Genomic DNA, 6,708 nt, shown 5'->3' on the forward strand with positions numbered 1-6,708 from the left:
TGGTTCCGCGACACCTTTTCCTAATTTTTTTATTTCCTTGACGTGTGGAAACACCATGGGACTGGAGTTTCCTTGAAACGAAGGAGATTTGATCAAATGAGAGGATTTTAATGAGATCAGGGAAAAATAATAAAATATGATAAAACATAAAATTGGGTGTGGGATTGGTCACGGCGTGACTGGCCGGCTGGTGAGTCCAGTTCCCTGGCGCCTTTGTTAATATTTTACTATTATTATTTTTCTTCCTATTTTGCATAGGTTCATTGTTCCTTCGTGCTCTGAAATGCTCGTTTGTGAATTCAGATGTTGGTCTGTGCATTATTGCTAAGTACACTTGCACCATTTTAGTCAGAGCTTAGTCAATGCTCAGATGCCTGTACGTTGAATATTTATTACTAACCTATGGAACTCTGCTGGGAAGAACCATATATTGAATTAACGAAATATTCAAAGAATCGTAAAATATAGCTGCATATTCAGTTACGATCAGAGATAATTAATTGATGGCTCTCTACTAGCAGGCATGCTGTCTGGGAGCATTAATTATCTGAGAGTTGAGCAATATGAACTTGTTGGAGTGTCATACTTCTCCTATATAGTCAGGGAAAACCTGGTTGCATCCTGAAGACGTTGTTGCTCTATACTAGCAGGCATGCTGTCTAGGATCCGCCCAATCTTTCGATTCTATAGAGAAATAATTACTGAAATTGCTCAGTATTCATGAAATGTGTCGTGGCCTCAGCTGGGAGACTACACAATATACTCTGAGAGACAGCCTTCTCAGTCAGAGATTTATGGCATGAGCTTTCATGCTTTAATGAGAGACATGAGTCTCAATATTCATCCGATTGCCAGATCCGGAGTATGTATAATTATGGTTTTACGATTTTACCCTTGTTGAAAATCCACCATCTACACAAGCAAACTTGTGATAAAAGAGTTTCTTAGAGAAGGAAAAAGGAATGTATGGTTACGAAACCTTTATACACTTAAAGGATTCACGTATGCACAACTCTTACCTAAAAAAGGCAGAATTATCTATTTTAACCCTCTTTTATCGATAGAACAGAAAAGAGTCCTTTCAATATCAATTAGATATGAAAAGAAGGGAGAATTCCAAAACAGTAAAAACAAATCAACAAGAAAACCAAGAAAGAACACCTTTTCTAAAGCCTGTGGAGTGCCAACTCTTGTCTCTTTTGAACCAGGCCTGTGAGCCAAGACACTTAACCAACACAATTACGTTGTGCTGGGGTGAACAAAAATCTGTCCACCATACCTTTCTTGCATGGAATTCCTAGTTCTCTGTTTCCCAGACTGTTCAAACCGAAATCTTTTTCTTAATGGTCTAGACACATCTTTGGAAATTAACTTCCTTGAAGAGCGGATAAGATTACATACCTCAGTCGATTCCTGAACAAGTTTGAGCTTGTTAGCTAATCGATTTGCTCTTCGTTGAAGTTTGTTGACATATATTATCTTATGTTTGTACTTGAAACATTTTGATAACTCATGACCTCTGAGAGTACAATAAGAACATGTCAATCTGGAGGAAGGTTCATACATCACAGCTGTGCAGGCTGCTAGACACACGGTGGAACCTGCAAAATTAGAAAAAGAATTTCCAGAGAGCAAAGAGAAATCCATTTTATCCTCCAATGTGGTTGAAGTTTCTTCTGGAAGAATATCGAGATTGATGAATGTATTGCTACAATTATCAAAATCAGCATTTTCACAGAAGAGTGCAATATTGATTTTTCGTCTTCATTAGAATCATAATGGTCAGACATTTCATCAAGAGTTGTCGCAAAACCTTTGTTTCTAGTGTATTTTCTACGATTTCGACACTCATTTGCAAAATGACCAAAACCTTTACACTTGAAGCACTGTGGCATATCCTCGTCATCAGTATCGTTAGTATCCCTGTTTTTAGGAGGAACACGATTATGAGGTTTAACTGATGACTTAGGTTTGTCTCTAGTGAACCGTTTACTTCTCTTCAAAAAAAGATCTCTAAACTTTCTTGTGATCAATGAGGCTGACTTGTCAAGATCTTCATATGAAAAATCAGTCTCAGAAAGATTATCATCAGAGATGCCAACACTTTTACTTTTATCAAGTAATTCAGCGTTCTTTTGTGCCTTGAAAGCAATATTCTTTCCAGATTTGGATATATGCTCATGATCAAAGATCTTTAACTTCCCAACAAAAGTATTTCTGGAAAGCACATCAAGGTTATTTCCTTCAACAATGGCGTGTTTCTTAGAATCGTATCTAGATGGCAAAGATTCGAGAATCTTCATCACAATGTCCTTTTCAGGAATAGTCTTACCCAATGCAAAAGATGCATTAACAATTTCAGACGCTTTGTGATTTAACTCATCAAATGAATCTTCATCTGCCATATGAAGGTTTTCCCAATCAAAATTTAGGTTTTGAATCCTAGATTCTTTTTCACAGGTATTCCCTTCAGATACGATTTCTAAGATATCCCAAGCATCTTTAGACCGAGTGCACGTAGTCACATGGCGCTGAAGATCTGGGGTAATGGCATGGATGATTGCATTCAATACGTTAGAATTTTGCTTCGCAACAAGAATCTCGGCAGCATCATAATCACCAATATCCTTTGGAACAGTTATAGTGCTTATTATAACAACCGGAGGAATATAACCATTAACAACGTAAACCCATGATTGAAAATCACGCGCTTGAAGAGAGGCACACATCACAATTTTCCACCATAAGTAATTTGATCCATCGAAGAATGGTGGTACGTTTATTGAGATAACACCTCTGTCCATAGAGTCAGATCGCTACAAGCACAGACTTATGAGGTCATAAACGTGTTTTCCATCTATGATACCAATTGAAAAAGTGGGGGTCTAACAACCTCACCCAATATTTTGCTTAGCAGTCTGTATGGACTAACTACAATATACTTTCAAGAGAATCAACTAGACAGTTAGACTCAATCTTAAGAAATGTATATCGAAGAGTTATATCTCAATTTCTCAATTTAATCCGTAATCAAACAAATAAGAATTTACGAGCCTGATTGAATATAAGGATCAATCAATTTCAATCAACAACAAAAGGTTGGATTTACCAATTGATCGATTCAACATGCAACCTGTGATATTTCAATTATATAACAAAATATAATGCGGAAAAGAAATAACACAGACACCAGAAGTTTTGTTAACGAGGAAACCGCAATGCAGAAAAACCCAAGGTCCTAGTCCAGATTTGAACACCACATTGTATTAAGCCGCTACAGACACTAGCCTACTACAAAGCTAACTTCGGTCTGGAATGTAGTTGAGCCCTAATCAATCTCACACTGATCAAGGTACAGTCTCGTTCCTTACGCCTCTTGAACCGCGCGGATTCTGCGCACTTGATTCCCTTAGCTGATCTCACCCACAACTAAGAGTTACTACGACCCAAAGTCTAAGACTTGATAAACAAATATGCATCACACAGAAAAGTCTATTGAATAGATAAATCTATCTCTCACAGATATACCTACGAGTTTTTGTTCCGTTTTTTGATAAATCAAGGTGAACAGGAACCAATTGATAGCACGGGCTTATATTCCCGAAGAACAGCCTAGTATTATCAATCACCTCACAATAATCTTAATCGATTAAAGAAACAAGATATTGTGGAATCACAAACGATGAGACGGAGGTGTTTGTGACTACTTTTCAATCTTGCCTATCGAAGATATAAATCTCAAGCCAGTCTTACGATTGTACTCAATCATGATAGAAAACAGCAAGATCAGATCACGCAACTACAGAGAAAATAGTTGGTCTGGATTCACAATCCCAATGAAGTCTTTAAGTCGTTAACCTACATGGTTTCGTGAAAAACCTAAGGTTAAAGGAAAATCGACTCTAGCTTTGATGAGGTTGTCAACCTATCAATAATAATTCTCTTATGCTATACAATTCTATAAAGAAGTATTGAGGCAAGTCGAGTTCAAGTCCACAGGGAGGTGTGAGTTTTAAGTTATTATATAAGACAAATTGATGTTGTTGAAAGACACAAATTCTGAAAATTTCTAGGATTGTAATTCAAATTATGAGATGGAATTGACTAGAGATTCATTCGACACTACCAAGCAAGATATTATTAATCATACAAGTTTTACTTTCAATAAATTTCGATTGTTAACAACTTTTAGACAAGTTATAAGCTCAACTAATCTTTGGATTCCTTAATCCGCATAGAATAAGCTCTCTAGCGAATTCTAATCAAATGAACCACCTAAAATAAGCTCTCTAGGTGTAATTCAATCAATTGATAAATTTGTGAATCAAGTTTCTCCTAGCCACATGTTTGTAAGCTCGACACGTTAACCTAGGGTTATCTTTTACACACTATTGCATACAAAATCCCTTTGCAACAAATAGCGCACCGCTACTTATGTAAATACCACTCTAACAATTACAGATTTAAGTTTTCAATACTAGCATTAGATTTGCATACAAAATACCTAATTGCGCACTCAGATACCTAGCAAACACCTCATGGTCATAAGAATGGTAAAAGATAATCAACAAAAGATATTTATCGAAGAATAACTTGCATAAAATTGATTAATAAAACATGTTCGGAGTTTTGAAATCCTCCCCAATCAATAAAGTTATTAGCTTCTCATAGTTTTGGTTTAAGCACAAAGGTATTCAAAGTAAATAAGGTTCAGGTCTAAAGCAAACTCTGCAGCAATTGCGAAAACAGGTTCATGTACTGGTTATGTGTAGTTTCTTCTCTCAGGAATTTTTGTGAACAATCTGCAAGCACAAGCTGGTGATAAAGAGGTAGCCTCTTCTCTGTTTCTGCGCCTCCTTATATAGCTTTTCTTCTCCTGCAATATCGTATTGGATGCATACCTAAGTTTCCTTATTCAATACCACTCTAAAACGCATTCAAATCTTAGCCATTCATTGTTGTAAACCAACGGTAGTAAACCCTTTTCTTAGCTGACTTCTCGGCAGGAAACTCCTCCTAAAACTGAAACAAATTGATCTTCTTCTGTCGGTGTTGAAAGCGTCATCTAGCCGGTGCCAGTACCCTTCATACATAGCCCATAAGCTCACAACAACCAGCTACATGGTCACCTTCTTTCACTGTCCATCCGGCATCAAGACAAGCTCAAAACCCACACCAAGCTCGTGAATCATGGCTAACTAGCAACAATAGTTTACTTTTATGATTATGATGCCGACTGAAATAAAACCCACTCCATAATCTTCAATCACAACATCAAGTCTTAACTGCAATTGTATAACACACACATATCACAGTTAGATGCACCGGAACTGTCGGACTAGTCTTCTCAGCCATAACCAAACTCCACCAGACCCATAACAGCTTCCTCCTCTTATATCTTTCTCGCTGCCAGAACTGCACCAAACCCTCACATGATTCACGGCATCTGCAGCTTCATAACTACCTAGTCCAAACTCCAGCAGAAATTCACGGACGTGAAACTTCCGCCAGTATGCGTACGGGTACACATACTTACCCGGATTTCCAACAACCGCCAGTACGCGTACGGGTACACATACTTTAGGTTCCCGGTTTTGGACTTTTACACAAATGTGAGAACACACTATGTTTATATCCAAACATGGTTACTTGTTATAAACTCTCATTTCAATCATTGAAACTTTCTTAGAGGATGTTAAAATAGTTGTTATTCACAAACTATTAGCATCAAAGCGATTTTCAAGTTATTGAAAGAATCAATATGACTTTCGTCACGAGTAAAGATGAACTTGGCTAAAGCGAAAGCTTACCAACACATATTTCGAGAAATAGATAAGCGAGATAAACTCGGCTCGAAATAGCAAATGTGTATAATTGAAGTCTATATAGCAATACGACTTTTGTCTCAAATATGAGATAAAGCAGATAGACTTTTGAGTGATAGATAAGTTCAAGTCTCCACATACCTTTTGTTGATGAATTTCCACAAGTTCCCTTGAGTATTTCTTCGTCTTCATTCGATGAACGCCGTGGATTCTAAAGCTCAACTACACTTACAATCCTAATCCGAGACTTAGCTATAAGTAGACTAGAAATCAAGACTTATAGTTTTGGCAACTAAACTTGACAAACAAGCTTGAGATAGCAACGCTTGCGAGTTTGACCGAGCAATGCTCTAACAGAAAGTGTTTCCTTGGATGTCAAGCTAACCTTAGCTTGAGTTCAAAGCTATATGTAGATTAAAATTCAATAAGTTGAGAGACTCTTGCAATATGATTTCTTAATCCCTGGCATTCTTGTATCTTAATTTCAAATCTAGAGTCGTCCTCTATAACCTAGGTTCTTCATGGAATTGTATTCCACTTTATGACTTTGAAGACTTCACTTAGGAATTTGTAAAACCCGGTTAGACTGTCTTTTACCTGATAGTTCTTGTATCAGGATGTTGTTCCATTGGTTATTGAAGTTCACGGACTTTAGATGAGGAACAAGATACATGAAAATCACCAAATTTCTTTTTTTTGTCTCAGACTTTGTGATTCCTCGAGATAGATATCTAAACTCTTCTTTGATTTGTTTGGATTATTCTTGACATGTGGTTAGCAATCCTGTCTTCTCATCTAATTGAGTATAACTATTCCAGATTCGTGAGGTTTGCTGGACTTTGTCTACTGAAAATATATTTCCAAACCTAGATTGAAACATGTC

Source organism: Papaver somniferum, unplaced genomic scaffold (assembly GCF_003573695.1).
Source record: "Papaver somniferum cultivar HN1 unplaced genomic scaffold, ASM357369v1 unplaced-scaffold_128, whole genome shotgun sequence".
Taxonomy (NCBI): domain Eukaryota; kingdom Viridiplantae; phylum Streptophyta; class Magnoliopsida; order Ranunculales; family Papaveraceae; genus Papaver; species Papaver somniferum.